The following is a 15602-nucleotide window of genomic DNA, read 5'->3' as shown; positions in this document are numbered from 1 at the left end:
CTGGAAAATGTGTTCAAATCTCTGGAGTCAAACCAAGATCTTCAAGATGACAATGTGCCCAGAAAGATTAATGTGTCAGATCTACGCAAGGTTCCAATAAACTGGAGTCACAACATTTTTCATTTAATTTCAAACTAAATGTTTCCATATTTCATTCATTTCAATGTTACACTTTTTTTTGTGAAATACCCCACAGTAACAAGTAAAATATAAATGGGAAGTTCATAAGTATCCAAGCACTTATTTTTCAATCTAAATGTGTTCCAAATGTGGAGATGGCAGACAGAATCTTATTCATGAATCCTGACAGACTCTGAGCGTTCCTGTGGGTTGGTTGCAGTTCCCACTTGGAGCCAGGAGGAGTCACTAACCTGCGGAACAGCGAATTTCTGGATCAGAGAGATGGGGACAACAGGCAACAATTACTCCCTCGTGTTGGACAGTGTGGGGGTGAAATAATAAGGGTGGACCAGCTGCTATTACATTTCCTGGGGTGGGAAAATGACTGGATAAAACTTTGAGAGACAATAGAAATGACTACATAGAGAGCGAAAGTTTAATCCACGATAGTCAGTATGGATTTATTCATGGACGATTATGTCTGATGAACTTCTGAATTTCTTTGAAGGAACTCGAATGGTTGATGGAGGCAATGTTTCTGATGATGATCAAATTGATTATAGGAAGAGTGCAGCCTATGCTCAGCTGAAATTATTCAGTACTTCAAGGTTCAGAAATAAAACAGAAATGGCTAGAGATTCTTAGCAGTCTGGTACCACTTGTGGGGAGAGCAGATTTAACATTTCAGGTTCCGTGAGTTTACACCTGATGAAGTTCCGCAGTTCTTTGATTTATCCTCAGGCTTCAGTATTGGTCACCCACTTTCCCTGCTATACGTCACTGATCTGTAGTTGGATGTAGGATATTGAATTTATAGATGACAAAACATTAGTCGTTGGTAGTGGGAAAGTTATCTGTACACGGCATGGACATCAAAATCAGCTAGTCAGCTGAACAAAACAGCTACCAAATTCAATTCAAGTGGGAGAAAGTTGAGATTGTGCAAGTGATCAGTGGTTTCAGGTCTATGATTCTTACTATGGACTGGATAACATGTCGCCACAGAAAGATCTTAACTGATCTTCATCTTAGAGCATTTAGCGCCATGATTTAGTGAGCTGTCTAAACTTCTGTACTCTCTCCCTAAACCGCTTCAATTATCCAAATCCCTGCCTGATTTCAGAAGCTTCTACACATCTGCCTTTACGGCTGAGTTAATCTCACCTGACCTGATATCGCCTTCTTTGGGTCAACGTTCGCTCTATTTGAAATAAAGAACTGTCAATGCTGGAGATCTGAAAGAAAATCATAATTACCAGCGAAACTCAGCTGGTCTGGCAGCATCTGTGGGGTGAAAGCAGAGTGAACGTTTTGAATCCAGTGACTCTTCTTCCAAATTGAGGAGTCCTATTGCTGATGCTGCCAGACCTGCTGAGCTCCAGCAATAATTTCCGTTTACTTGTTGTTTATTTCAGCCCTATTCAATTGGTCATGATTAGAGATGGGTCTTTTTTGGAAATCACAAACAGATGTCAGGCCGAGCGCTGGCCGTATAATCGTGAGCATAGCTGCCTTCCAAACCGTTGACCCAGGTTCCATTCCCAGCCAGCGCAATGCTGCTATTGTTAAACTGATTCTTAAATGACAAAACCTCCAAGTTGAAATTAATCAGATCCATCTCTCGAGGTTTTCCAATCGTTTCCAAATTAAAGGGGTAGAGTAGCCGAAAGCGAGGACTGCAGATGCTGACAATTAGAGTTGAGAATGTGGTGTTGGAAAAGCACAACAGATCGGGCAGTATCGGAGGAGCAGGAAAATCGACGTTTCGGGCAAAAGCCCTTCATTAGGAATGGGTAGGGTGGGGACAGCTGCTTATTACATTTTCAGAGCTGGGTAAAATTTATGAGATCCGGTAAATGGTTATTTCAAGTCTGATTGATCAATCCAGCAGAGAGTCAAGTGGATTTGGAAGTGAAGATCGCATCTGATTAACCTGGCAGTTTTCCTTTGAAGGAGTCAGATTGGCCGATGGGGGGAGACTTTGTGACGAAGATTGGGTGGATGATAGGAATAGTGCTGCATATGCTTGTCTGGAAAACTCAGATGGGAGAGCATTAGACTGAAGGGGTCACCTGCCTTCTTGGTGGAGTAGGCAGTGCGTCAGTCTCACAATCTGAAGGTGTCAAATGGTATGGCTTCTTACCATTTTGTAATCTGTCTCCAATTCCCTGCCCCTATCTGCCCCAAAGGGAAGTGACAGGTTAGTCTCATCATGAGGCAAACTGAAAGGTCCTGAGGGACTCGTCTTTGCGTGGTTGGAAATATGGTTTCAAAAAGTTTGCTTGAAAAATATATTAAAAAAGCAAAAATTGGTGAAGAAGCTCAGCACGTCTGGCACCATTTGTGGGGAGAAATCAGAGTTAATGTTTCGAGTTCAGTGTTGGAGGATCTGAGCTACAGGGAGAGCTGAACAGGCTGGTGCTGTTTTCCCTGGAGCATTGGAGGCTGAGAGGTGACCTTATAGAGGTTTACAAAATTATGAGGGGCATGGATAGGATAAATAGACAAAGTCTTTTCCCTGGGGTCAAAGAGTGCAGAACTAGAGGGCATAGGTTTAGGGTGAGAGGGGAAAGATATAAAAGAGACCTAAGGGGCAACTTTTTCACACAGAGGGTGTTACGTGCATGGAATGAGCTGCCAGAGGAAGTGGTGGAGGCTGGTACAATTGCAACATTTAAGAGGTATTTAGATGGGTATATGAAAAGGAAGAGTTTGGAGGGATATGGGCCGGGTGCTGGCAGATAGGACTAGATTGGGTAGGGATATCTGGTCGGCATGGACGTGTTGGACCGAAGGGTCTGTTTCCATGCTATACATCTCTATGACTCTATGACTCTAACTGAAGAGTTCTGATGCTGATGTTTTTGTCCTGCTCTACCTTGGCAACAGTTGTTGTTTCTCTTTCAGGTCCTTTGAATGTGTCATGGAATTGACCTAGTTAGATTCGTTGGGGATTGCACAGGGTGTTTTGCTGAGCGATTGTGGTATAGCGGTGAGTATAGCTGCCTTCCAATACTTGGTCCGGTCTGATTCCTGACCATTGTAAGCTTTCAATTTTAAATCGATCACCAGAAATAAAATCAAGAGGATATGAGGCTGATCTCAAGAGGGCTCATTCTACAAAAAAATCATTCAAATTGTTCCTTAACTTCCACAATGATGCTGATCTGAAAATTCCCGTGTGAAACCGATTAAGTAATCCTCAGATTTTCTGAATACCTGAAATCTTCCCCTCCGTTACTGACCATTTTGTATTTGAACATTGATTCCTGCGCAGAGATCCTGATCACACTAGGAATCTCCAATAATCACAGCAGCTGCTGCAAATGCTCAGCAAGTCCGGCAGCTTCTGTAGATATGAGGAGGAGGATTAACATCTCAGCTCTATAAAAAGTAAGTATAAACCGAGTCTCCAAATGCTCAAGAGCTCTTGGCTTCCCATTCTGACCTAACTTTGCTATATTTCATCCCTTTCAAACTCGCTCTCGTTTTTATGTGGTGAAATACTGCTCAATTTCGAATAACTTGACATGTCTACAAATTGCGAGCAATGCTCTTTACCACATAAAATCGTTTGTTTTATTTCTCAATCGACAGGTCTACCAATCTGCGTGTGGAGAATACGGGCAGAATCTGTTTATTCATATGATGTGCTTCAGTAACACTGACAGACTCCGAACATTTCTGCAGAATACAAACCGAAAGAATTGCGAATGCTGTAAATCAGAAACAAAATCAGAAATTGCTGTAAAAGCTGAGCAGGTCTGACAGCATCTGTTGAGAGTAATCGGAGTTAACACCCGGAGTCGAGTGACTCTCCCTCAGAATGTATGTCTGTGAGGATTTCTTAGGGTTGGTTGCAGTTCCCAATTGAGGACAGTGGTTGTCACTAATCTGCGGAACAATGGATCATGATGTGAAGGTGCCAGTGTTGGACTGGAGTGGACACAGTTAAAAATCTCACAACACCAGGGTATAGACCAACAGGTGTATTTGGAGGTACAAGCTTTTGGAGCGCTGCTACTGCCACCTGAGGAAGGATCTGAAAGCTTGTACCTCCAAATAAATCTGTTGGACTATTGAATTGAATTTGAATTGTATGTGTTGTCACGTGTACCGAGGCTCTGTCTTGCGAGCAATACAGTCAGATTACATAGGTAAATAGGATAGATAAATAAATAATAGTAAACAGCGATAAAAAAAACCAAAGCACAGGTACAGGTGAATGCTAAGAGTTTGTGAGTCCATTCAGTATTCTAACAACAGTAGAGTAGAAACTATTTTGAAACCGGCTGGTGTGTGCGTTCAGGCTTCTGTACCTTCTCCCTGATGGTAGAGGCTGTAGAAAAACATTGCCAGGGTAGGATGAATCATTGAGAATGCTGGCGGCCTATCCTTGACAGCGGGCTTGGTAGATGGATTCTACAGATGGGAAGCAAGCTTTTTCGATTGCCCAGGCTGAGTTCACCACTCTCTGTAACCGTCTCCGATCTTCAGTGGTACAGTTGCCATACCAGGTAGTGATACATCCAGACAGAATGCTCTTGATGGCACACCTATAAAAGTTAGCAAGGATATTCACCATCATGCCAAACTTTCTCAGCTGCCTGAGGAAGAAGAGACGTTGTTGGTCCTTTGTAACCGGTGCCTCCACATGAACACTGCAAGAAAGCTTTGTGTTGATGACCACTCCCAGGAACTTGACACTCTCCACACGTTCCACCTCTGTGCTGTTAATGTGTAGGGAAGCATGAGCAACATCTCACAGAAAACCAATAATGAGTTCTTAGGTTTTGCTGGCATTGAGAGCTGTGCACCATTTTTCCAGGTCTTCTACTTCCCGTCTGTAGTCTGTTTCATTGCCATCTGCGATTCAACTGACTATAGTGGTGTCATTAGTGAAATTGTAAATGGCATTAGTCTGGTATTTGGAAACACAAATGCTCTGGTGTTGTGCGATTTTTAACTTTGGCCCTGGATCAGGGATTCAGTGACAGTAGACGATAATTGTACCCCTTGTGTTGGATGGTGTGATGGAGAAATAATACGGGTGAGGACCGACTGCTATTACATTTCCACGGGACATTTTAAATGATCATTTCAAAGGTGACTGATTAATCCAGGAGAGTCAACGCGGATTTCTAAGTGAAGGTTGTGTCTGATCAACTTGACAGATTTTCTTTGAAGGTACAATATTGATCGACAGAGGGAGAATATGGGATGTAGATCAAATAGATGATAGGAATAGTGCTGCATATGCTTGTCTGGAGAAATATTCAGTTGGGAGACCATTTTGGCAAAGTGTTCATTGAGCTTTACTGACACAAATATGAAACAGTATATAGCTTCTTTTTCTGCTGTAATCAGTCTCCAATTCCCTGGCTAAATTTTTAAAGAAGTCATGTCATGAGAAGCTGCTACCATGAGCTTCTCAACGTGTGAATACAGTGCCATATACCCGACTCAATCAGCAGTAATTGCAAACTGAGAAATACACAGCCCCATCCCAGTGGTTCCAACAGAGTGAGCCCTGCCTTGGTACACATTATCCATCCTTATTAACTCATCACCGACAGTTTTTACTGAAGAGGTCTGGTAAATTTGTAACACGTTTCACAGGAACAGCAAGAGGCCATTCAGCCCCTTCAGCCTGTTCCACCCCCTCAATGAGATCACGGCTGATCTGTGGCCTCACTCCATTTGTCCGACTTGACCCCATTACTCCGAAACCCCTTGATTAATAAAAAAAAGCCTATGCCAGATACAAAGTTAACAATTCAATTGGTACGGGCCGCCGTTTGAGGAACAGAATCCCAAACCCTACCAACTCTTCCAGTCTCGAATTTTTCTTTCTTTCCTCAGTCCCCGGGCATCCTCGTGCATTTGGAGCATGTCCCGGCGGCAAAATAAAACGGTGTGGTCCTTGCCGTCACGGTGGTCAGCCACCCCTCTTCCTTCGCCAGCAGCAGCTCCCCGCCATCACACAATATCCTCCAGTGTAAATAAAAACCTTTGGAGCTAAGTGGGGGTTGGGGGGTTGTATAAAATAAAATCGGTAACGGTCACCCAGCCCCCCCCCCCTTACAGGCAAGATGTCTCACTTGGGCGAAGGGGAGAGGCGCTAGCTCTATCTCTGAAATGAACTTCCCCATTCCATCAATCACCTGAGGATATTACCTGAGAGCTCCCCATTCCATCAATCACCTGAGGATATCACCTGAGAGCTCCATTCCCTGTAAACCAGTTTAAGATACGCTGAAGTATCTGGAATCCTGTGGAAAACTTTTATCCTTAGACTGATAGTAAACGACGCCTGCTTGTATCTCTCAACATCTATTACTCTTTCCCATTTACTCCATTGCCAATCTTTGCATCATCTGCAAAATCAGGTGATGTGTCTTGCATAATGGAGTTAGACACAGAGTATAGTCCTCACTACAGTATTCGCATTAATGCCTCGTGGGACAGCTACAGCACGGGGAGCTCTCTAGATGATGTCAAAATCAAATATGTAAAGGTCAGGCATCATTCAAGCAAAGATGCAGAGTTACACTCAGCCTTACTGTCTCCATCACACACACACCCCAAACACAGATACATACGTACACAAACAAAGACACAGTCCTGAACTCTCGACTGTAGTATAACAGTCACTGTATCACTGGCTCAACATTCTCAACAGAAACTGAACTCCTTTACAAATTTCACACCAAGTTCTTTGATTCTCTGTTGATTCTCTGCTAGATCCTTGGTTCTGTGCATTGACATTAACAGTCACCCTAATCCCATGGTGCCATGTCCTGCTCCCAAACACAGCAACTGATTTCAATAAGGTGTCTGATACAGGAGCCTCTCAGTGTCGGGGGGAGGTGAAACTCCCTCACATACAATCTCTCTCCCTCTCTCATAAAACATCAGCATCTCCCTCTCTCTCTCTCTACAATCTCTCCCTCTCTCTGTCTCATGCACAATCTCACCATCTCTCTCTCTCTATCGCACCCACACATCATCTGATTTTGTAACGGTGTCTTTCAGGAACTAGAGACAGGACGGGGATGGTGGGACTAGGGATTTCAGCTCAATGTTCAACCTTGCTCACACTGAGTGGGTGGGCAGGTGAGTGGGATGAATTAGTTTACTCTGGCTCTAAATTTCTATGTTTTTATGTAAAACCTCCAGTTTCACTGACAAGACCCATGTTGGTGGGAGAGAAAGTTGTGGGGACGACCAAAGAGACTGTAAACTAATTTGAAGACCTTCACTGAGTGGCTATGTAACTGGCACATGGAATAGAATGTGAAGCAATGGCTGTTTGCAGCAGAGATTTCCAAACTGACTCCGTGACATATTGAAATTTCTATCCAGTCCATACTGCCAGATCCAGTCAGGTTTTGTCCCTGAGAGAGGGCAATTTTCTGACTGGATATTGTAGCATTTTGTTACACTCAGTACCTTCACGTGGCAGAGTTTGCTACATCCCATTATATCTTCCACTTTGCTCTCTCTATTGTGTGGATTATATTTAAAACGTTGACAGATAGAATACAATGTGATGAAATGGGATTCACATTTGCAAGAAGAATAGGTACACGGTCCCCTATCAAACGCTTCCAGGATTGTAACAGCATAGGATTAGGCACAGAGTGAAGCCCGTTTTACTGTATCCCCATTGATTATATGAGCTCGGGCGTCACGTTGAGACTGTACAGGATGTTAGTGAGGCCCCGTCTGGAGTATTGTGTGTAGTTCTGGTCACCCTCCTGTAAGAATGATATTATTAAACTGGAGAGGGATCAGAAAAGATTGACCAGGATGTTTGCGGAACTGGAGGATTTGAGTTATAAAGATAGGCTGAATAGGCTGGGAAGTCTTTCTCTGGACTGTAGGAGGTTGTAGGATAACTTTATGGAGATTTATAAAATCATGAGGGACATGGATAATGTGAATAACCAAGGTCTTCCCCCTGAGTCAGGGTAGTTAAAAAGGGACATATTTGTAGGGTGAGAGGGAAAAGATTTAAACAGGACACGAGGTACAACTTCCTTTACACAACAAGTCCACACCAACCCGTCCAAAGTGCAACCCACCCAGACCCATTTCCCTACACCAGTGGTAATTCAGCATGGCCAGTTCACTAAACCAGCACATTACTGGATTGCGGGAGGAAACTCACGCAGACACAGGGCAAATGGCCAAACTCCACACAAAGAGTTGCTTGAGGTGGGAATTGAACCCGGATCTCTAGCACTGTAAGGCAGCAATGCTAACCACTGTGCCACCCAGAGTAATTAGCATATGGAGTGCACTTCCAGAGGAAGTGATGGATGCAAGTGCAGTTCCAACATTTAAAAGATATTTGAGATAAGTACTTGAATGGAAGGGGTTCGAAGGATATAGGCCAAGTACTGGCAGGTGGGAGTAGTTTCGTTTGGGAATATGGTCGGTGTAGACTAGTTGGACCCAAAAGTCACTTTCCATGTTCTATGGTTATATGACATGTAGAGAAAGGTCCTCGATGCAGAGTAAAGCTCTGGGAAAGCTCGTGACAGCATCACCAAATATTAGGAGGACAGCTGATGGACTGCCAATTATTCCAGGGGATGCGACAAGGGAAGTAAGGAATTTTGCCATGATTGTACAGGGATATGGACACCATGAACCTACTCAAAATGTTTAATGGATGACTGTGTTAATGGAGGAGAGAGAGACATGCAGATACACACTGACCAAGGGACAGAGGGCGACAAAATCATATTTGGATTCCCAACAGACATCAGTTCAATTCAGACTTTGATTTCATTTTTCACTCATTCATGGGATGGTATGTATTCCCCATTCCTATTAGGCTTTGAGCTGCTTTATTGAACCGCTGCACTCCATAAAACTAATTATTTTGGAGAAACAGAATATAGCACAAATTGAACTGCAGCTCCCAAATCTAATATTCAAGCAGTGTACTTTTACTGATTTAGAAACTGAAATTTCATCCATGGTCTAGACCAGTTTATGTATTGCATAATATGCAACGAGTAGTGAGTTTCAATCTGAAATCTAATTGAGGGGTTTGAGAAGTTTATATACGAAGTAACAGGTATCAGTAAGTGAATTACAGAATGGGATCCAAACGAAGGGCTTCACGTGGTTTTTATACAGAATAACAGATACACAGGAGTCAGTTACAGACAGGAATCTAATGAAGGGATTCGGGCTGGTTAATATACAGAACAACACATTACATGGGTTACATGAATTACAGATTGGAATCTAATCGAGGGTTTTGGGGAGGTTTATATATAGGAAAACAGGTGCTGGGAAGTGAGTTACAGACTAGAAATTAATTGAGGTGTTTGGGATAGTTTGTGTATAGAATAACAGATACTGGGGAGTGAGTTACAGACAGGAATCTAATGCAGAGGCTTGGGGTATGTATGCTTAGGATACTCAGCAGTGAGTTACCGACTAGAATCTGATCAAAGTGTTCGGAGTGATTTATTTGCTCAATAACACATACCCAGGAGTGAGTTACAGAATCTCATCGAGGGGTTCAGGATGGTTTATATAAAGAACAACAGATACCTAGGAATGATTACAGACTGGAATCTAATTGAGGTGTTTGGGGTAGTTTGTGTGTAGCATAACAGATCCCAATGAGGGAGTTACAAACTGGAATATAATCGAGGAGTTCAGGATGATTCAGAAATAGAATAATAGATACTCGGGAGTGATTTGCAGACTGGAATCTAATCGAGGGGTTTGGGGTGGTTTCTGTACAGAATAACGGAACCTCACCCAGGTGTGTGAATATCCCATGTTAGTCCAACATCTAGGGATTGGTAAATAGAGCTTGCTTCACACTTCAAGAACTCAGACATCTCCATTTTATCCATCTCCCACCAAAATTGACAGGGCAGTGACAGCAGAGGCGATACAAAGAGAAATGCTGCCTCTGTAATGCCACATGTAATGCCATCTGTATACATCCAGGGTAGGAACAATCCTGGGATTGATAAGAGTAAATCTCCCTCCACTCCATCCTCATCAAACACTCCAAGGACAGGGACAGAATGGTGTCAGGTATAGAGTAAGAACCCACCTCTACATTGTCCCCATTATTGTTCCGTTGGCCATGGGTTTGAAATGCTATCTCCACACTGTCATATGACTATAGATCTGTCTCTGAATTTTGTTTCATCATTTAGGGATGTAGTCAGCCCTGTGAATCCTCACAGCTTCCTCTCCCTCATAGACATCTTTCTCCTCTTCCGTCTCCCTATTTCTCTCTCTCTCTGTGTCTCTCTTTCTCTTTGCCTCTCACTTCTCTGTATCCCTCCCTCATCTCTGTTTGTTGTTTTCTGAGAGCATGTGACACCATTGCAATGTTAAGAGAAACTGTACCATGAATGTAACGGTGTTTGCTGTGCCCTGGATGTAGAGGACTAGCTGGTGGACAGTAAACAGGGTCATTTCCAGCTTGGTGAGCTAGCACCAAATGGGGCAGTCTGAAAGGTAAAGACACAGCTGTTTACAATTGATAGCAATGATTAGCTGAAGGGAACAAATGTAATGTTTCCAGGTTCACTGAAAAGACCTACAGTGGGTGGGGACGACCAAAGAGACTGTAAACAGATATGGACAACTTCACTGAGTGAGGAAGGAATTAGCAGATGGAATATAATGCGCAGCAGATATTTCCAAGCTAACTTAGTGACTGATTAAAATTCCTATTCCCTTCCCATCCATCTACACCCAAAGGTGATTTGTCCCTGAGGGAGAGCAGTGTAGGTCAAACTGTGGGATATCACTCATTCGATACAACATGGCCATGCTGAGTGTGACAAGGAGTTACAGATGCTCCGCGCAATCTCATCTCTTTTACCCATTGCTCTCCCCTAGTATTGTAGTCATAGAATTTTCTCTGCCGCCCTGAGACCAATAGCTATCCAGCGACCAGCAAAGTGAGCAGTTTGTCACAAATTCCAATACTGATGTATGGGGTACCTTATTGTGTACAAGTTGGTTGCCCTGAGCACTTCATCCATTCTGTTTATAATTTTGCCATGTCCAGTGACTTGGTGAGATACCAGGTCAAATCCCACTTCCTGTTCTCTGTCCTTTCTGACACTTCTATCTCTCTCCATCTTGCTCACTTCATTTTCCTCACTTTCAATACTGCATCTCTCTCTCTCTTACTGACTATTCCCTCTCTTCCCCTTTCTCAATTCCCTCCCTCACCTCTCCCTCCCAATCTATCAGACCGTACCTCTCTTTTCCTATCCCACTGTCTCCCTCGGTTTCTTCAGATGTGTCTTCCTCTCCTTCTCCGTGTCCCTCTAGTGCTTTCGCTGTGTTCTGTGTCTTTGTGAGAGTGTGTTGTGTGTCTGTGTGAGAGTGTGTTCTGTGTCTTTGTGAGAGTGTGTTGTGTGTCTGTGTGAGAGTGTGTTCTGTGTCTTTGTGAGAGTGTGTTGTGTGTCTGTGTGAGAGTGTGTTCTGTGTCTTTGTGAGAGTGTGTTGTGTGTCTGTGTGAGAGTGTGTTGCGTGCTTGTGTGAGAGTGTGTTGCGTGCTTGTGTGAGAGTGTGTTCTGTGTCTGTGTGAGAGAGTGTTCTGTGTTTGTGTGAGAGTGTGTTGTTTACCTGTCTGCCCTCCCTTCACATACAGCCACACCATGTCTCACAATATGTAATGGACTAAACGCATGACAGAGGGCGCTCAATAACTGACAGTTTATACATTGTCCCCATAAACAGGGAGTGTGCTCTTGGCTCATATTTAGCACCAGCTCAACTTCTGTAACCTCGCTGAAGGATGTCAAACCGGATGGCGACTGGGTACTTTCACTTCAGAGGCAAATATTTAACAATGACTCTCTATGAGAAGTTGTACTGAAAACTGGCAAGGAGCATTGGGGCCGCAAAGATCAAAAGCAATAACCATCTCCGGTTAGAGACTATCTAACTATCGACTCCGTGATGTTCAATGCCGTTACCATCACACAGATATACGTCCTTACACACACACAAACATACTTAAACAAACACATTAGACTCATATAGACACAAACTCAAATACAGACACATGCACGCGCAGATACACACACGCACACAGACATACATCCGCACAGAAAAACCCCCTCCACACACATATAGACACAGACACACACATACACAGAGATACATACACCTAGATAGACACACACAGACATACGCATGCACAGATAACTCTTCCCCGCACACACACACACACACACACACACACAGAGTTGCAGACGCACAGACACACACACAGGCAGACACACACACAGACAACACCCCTACGCACATTGACACATACACACAGAAACACAGACGCGCGTTCACATGCACGTGCGCGTACACACATACACACACCTCAGTGGAAAATGAGAGACCAACAGTGAATTTTATTTGGATCATTCAGGAAGCAGTGGTTCGGGAGTGCAGGAACCGGGAATGTCAGCGAACGACAGCAGGTGGGGACTGAAATACCACAGGGAAGGTGTGGCAGGATGATGCACATGACATATTTTGGTTAAGGATATTTGCCACAACATATGCCCTCACATAATTGTGAGGATATTGGAGGTGCCTGCACACAATGCACCTGCCTGAACACTGAGCTAGTGAGCTCTGGAATCTGCCCCATTTGGAGAAATACTGTGTCAAATACCTTCAAATAAACGATGATGTGTCCCTCTCCAGGATGTATGCTTGACCCTGTCACACCTTCCCTGCAATATTCCAATCCCAGTCTGATTGCTGACATTCCCAGTTCCTTCACTTTCGACTCACTGCTTCCCGAATGATCCAAATAAGATTCATTGCATTGATCACCTCTTGACTGTCTCTCAACTCCCACTAACGTGTGTGTGTGTGTATGTATCTGTCTGTGTGTGTATGTGTACGTGCATGTGTGTCTGTGTGAGTGTATGTGTGTTCACACGTGTGTCTGTGTGTATACGCACGTGTCTGTGTATGTGTGTGTCTGTGTGTGTTTATGTGCACGCATGCATGTGTCTCTGTGGATATACGTGTCTGTGTGTGTGAGTCTGTATGTCTGTGTGTGAGAGGCTGTGTGTGTCTGTGTGTATGTGAGTGTGTCTGTGCATGTGTGCATGTGTGTCTGTGTGTTTGTCACTGTGTGTCTCTGTGTATGTGTCTACCTGTCTATTTGTATGTGTCTACCTGATTGTGTTGCTGTCTCTGTAGTGTATGTGTGCCTGTGTTTGTGAGTGCTGGTACATTTTTGAGTGTATGTTTGGGTGTGTGTGTTTCTGTAAGTATATGTGCCTATGTGTGGGTGTGTGTGTGCCATGTCAAGGGGCAATGCTGAAATTCTCTGTTAATGGTAACCCACAGGATATTGATCATGGGGAATTCAATGAAGGTAACACATTGAGAGTTAAGAGAGTGATGGATATGTTCTCTGTCAATGGTAACTACCAGGATATTGATAGAGGGGGAGTCAGTGTTGATAACACTGTCGAATGTCAAGGGGCAATGTCAAGGGTTCTCTCTCAGTGGTAACCCCCAGAATGTTGATAGTGGGGGAATTCAGTCATGGTAACACCATTGAACGTCAGAAGGCAGTGAGTAGATTGTCGCTTATTGGAGACGGTCACTGCATGGCATTAAACATGACTGAACTCATGAAATAGAAGGCTAAGTTTTCACCATTCATTCAGCCCATCGATGCTGTTCTGGGGCTGACCGGGAGTAATGGACACCCACACCATCTCTTCTCTTTTAACCATTACCATCTCCCCCACCCACTCCTCCTCCAAAATTATCCCTGCATTTCCTATGTTAGAAGTTCCCGTCGAATCCTCTGCCTGTGTCCTTTCAGGAAGCTCAATCCTACATCATGTCACATGAACAGAAATTCTCTGCACCTCCCATCGTGTTCTGCTGCGAGTTATCTCTAATGTGTGTTTGTACCAATTCCTGAATCTCCCATCCTCTCTCTCTCTCTCTCTTTCTCACCGATTAGTGGAAGGCGACTTGCAAAGATTTCTTTGATGGAATCCAAATATAGATCAAGGCTGAAAAGCAGGCCATCCAAGGTGGTTATCTTCGGTTTGCTTCCAGTTCCTTGGGCTAGTGAGGCCAGAAACAGGGAGATAATAGACTTGAACGTGTGGCTGGGGAACTGGCGCAGAAAGCAAGGATTTTAATTCTTGGATCACTGAGGTATGTTTTGTGGTAAGCATAAATTCTACAAGACAGACGGTCTGCACCTTAATAGGTTAGGGACCAGCGTTCTGGCAGGCAGGTTTGCTACTGCAACACAGCTACGTTTAAACTAAGTAGCGGGGGGGAGGGGACAAACTGGATGTTTGGGAAGGAAATTGGAGGGAAAGTTATAACAAGGGAAGTCAAGAAAGACAACTGTATCAATGAAGCAGAAAACTCAGAAAGGGATCATGCTGTAAGGTTGAGTGAAATAGGAGTTGATGGGAAGGGTGAGGGCAGTAACAAATTAAAAATACTATACATGAATGCACAAAGCCTTAGAAATAAGATGGATGAGCTTGAGGCTCTCTTGGAAATTGGCAGATACGATATTGTGGGGATAACTGAGACGTGGCTTCAAGTGGACAGGGCCTGGGAAATGAATATTCAAGGCTACCCGTGCTATCGTAAGGACAGACTGACGGGCAGAGGGGGTGGGGTGGCCCTGTTGGTAAGGGTTGATATTCAGTCCCTTGCGCGGGGGGACCTAGAATCAGGGGATGTAGAGTCAGTGTGGATAGAGCTGAGTAATACTAAGGGGAAAAAGACCCTCTTGGGAGTTAACTACAGGCCTCTAACAGTCGGATGTAAGTTAAATCAGGAGCTGAAATTGGCCTGTCGCAGAGATGTTACTACAGTTGTTATGGGGGATTTCAACATGCAGGTAGACTGGGAGAATCAGGATGGTATTGGACATCAAGAAAGAGACTTTGCGGAGTGCCTCAGAGATGGATTCTTTAGAACAGCTGGTGCTGGAGCCGACCAGGGAGAAGGCAATTCTGGATCTGGTATTGTGTAACGAACCAGAATTGGTCAGGGACCTCGAAGTGAAGAAGCCATTGGGAAGTAGTGACAATAATACAATAAGCTTCAATCTGCAAGTTGAAAGGGAGAGGGTACAATCGGAAGTGACAATATTTCTTTTGAATAAAGGGAAATATGGAGCTATGAGGGAGGAACTGGCCAAAGTTCAATGGTACAATATTTTAGCAGGGATGACAGTGGAGGAACAATGGCAGATATTTCTGTGTATAATTCAGAAGTTGCAGGATCAGTTCATTCCTAAAAGGAAGAAAGATCCTAGGAGAGGCATGGGTGGCCGTGGCTGATGAGGGAAGTTAAGAAACATATTAAGTTAAAAGAGAAAAAGTATAACATAGCAAAGATAAGTGGGAAAACTGAGGACTGGGAAGCTTTTAAAGAGCAACAGAGGATTACTAAGAAGGAAATACGCAGAG

At 43.8% G+C, this 15602-nt stretch overlaps 1 long non-coding RNA gene across 1 annotated transcript in view; it reads left to right on the top strand.

The window, feature by feature from the left end:
* The first annotated feature begins 2984 nt into the window (after window positions 1-2984).
* The window catches only part of LOC122552113, a 74222-nt gene continuing 61604 nt past the window's right edge, over window positions 2985-15602 (top strand). The window contains exons 1-2 of the long non-coding RNA XR_006312298.1: window positions 2985-3112; window positions 3398-3513. This is a non-coding gene — a long non-coding RNA (uncharacterized LOC122552113). The remainder of the gene's footprint in view (window positions 3113-3397; window positions 3514-15602) is intronic.

This window comes from Chiloscyllium plagiosum, chromosome 8 (genome assembly GCF_004010195.1).
Source record: "Chiloscyllium plagiosum isolate BGI_BamShark_2017 chromosome 8, ASM401019v2, whole genome shotgun sequence".
NCBI lineage: Eukaryota > Metazoa > Chordata > Chondrichthyes > Orectolobiformes > Hemiscylliidae > Chiloscyllium > Chiloscyllium plagiosum.
This window is presented reverse-complemented; position numbering and strand designations above follow the sequence as displayed.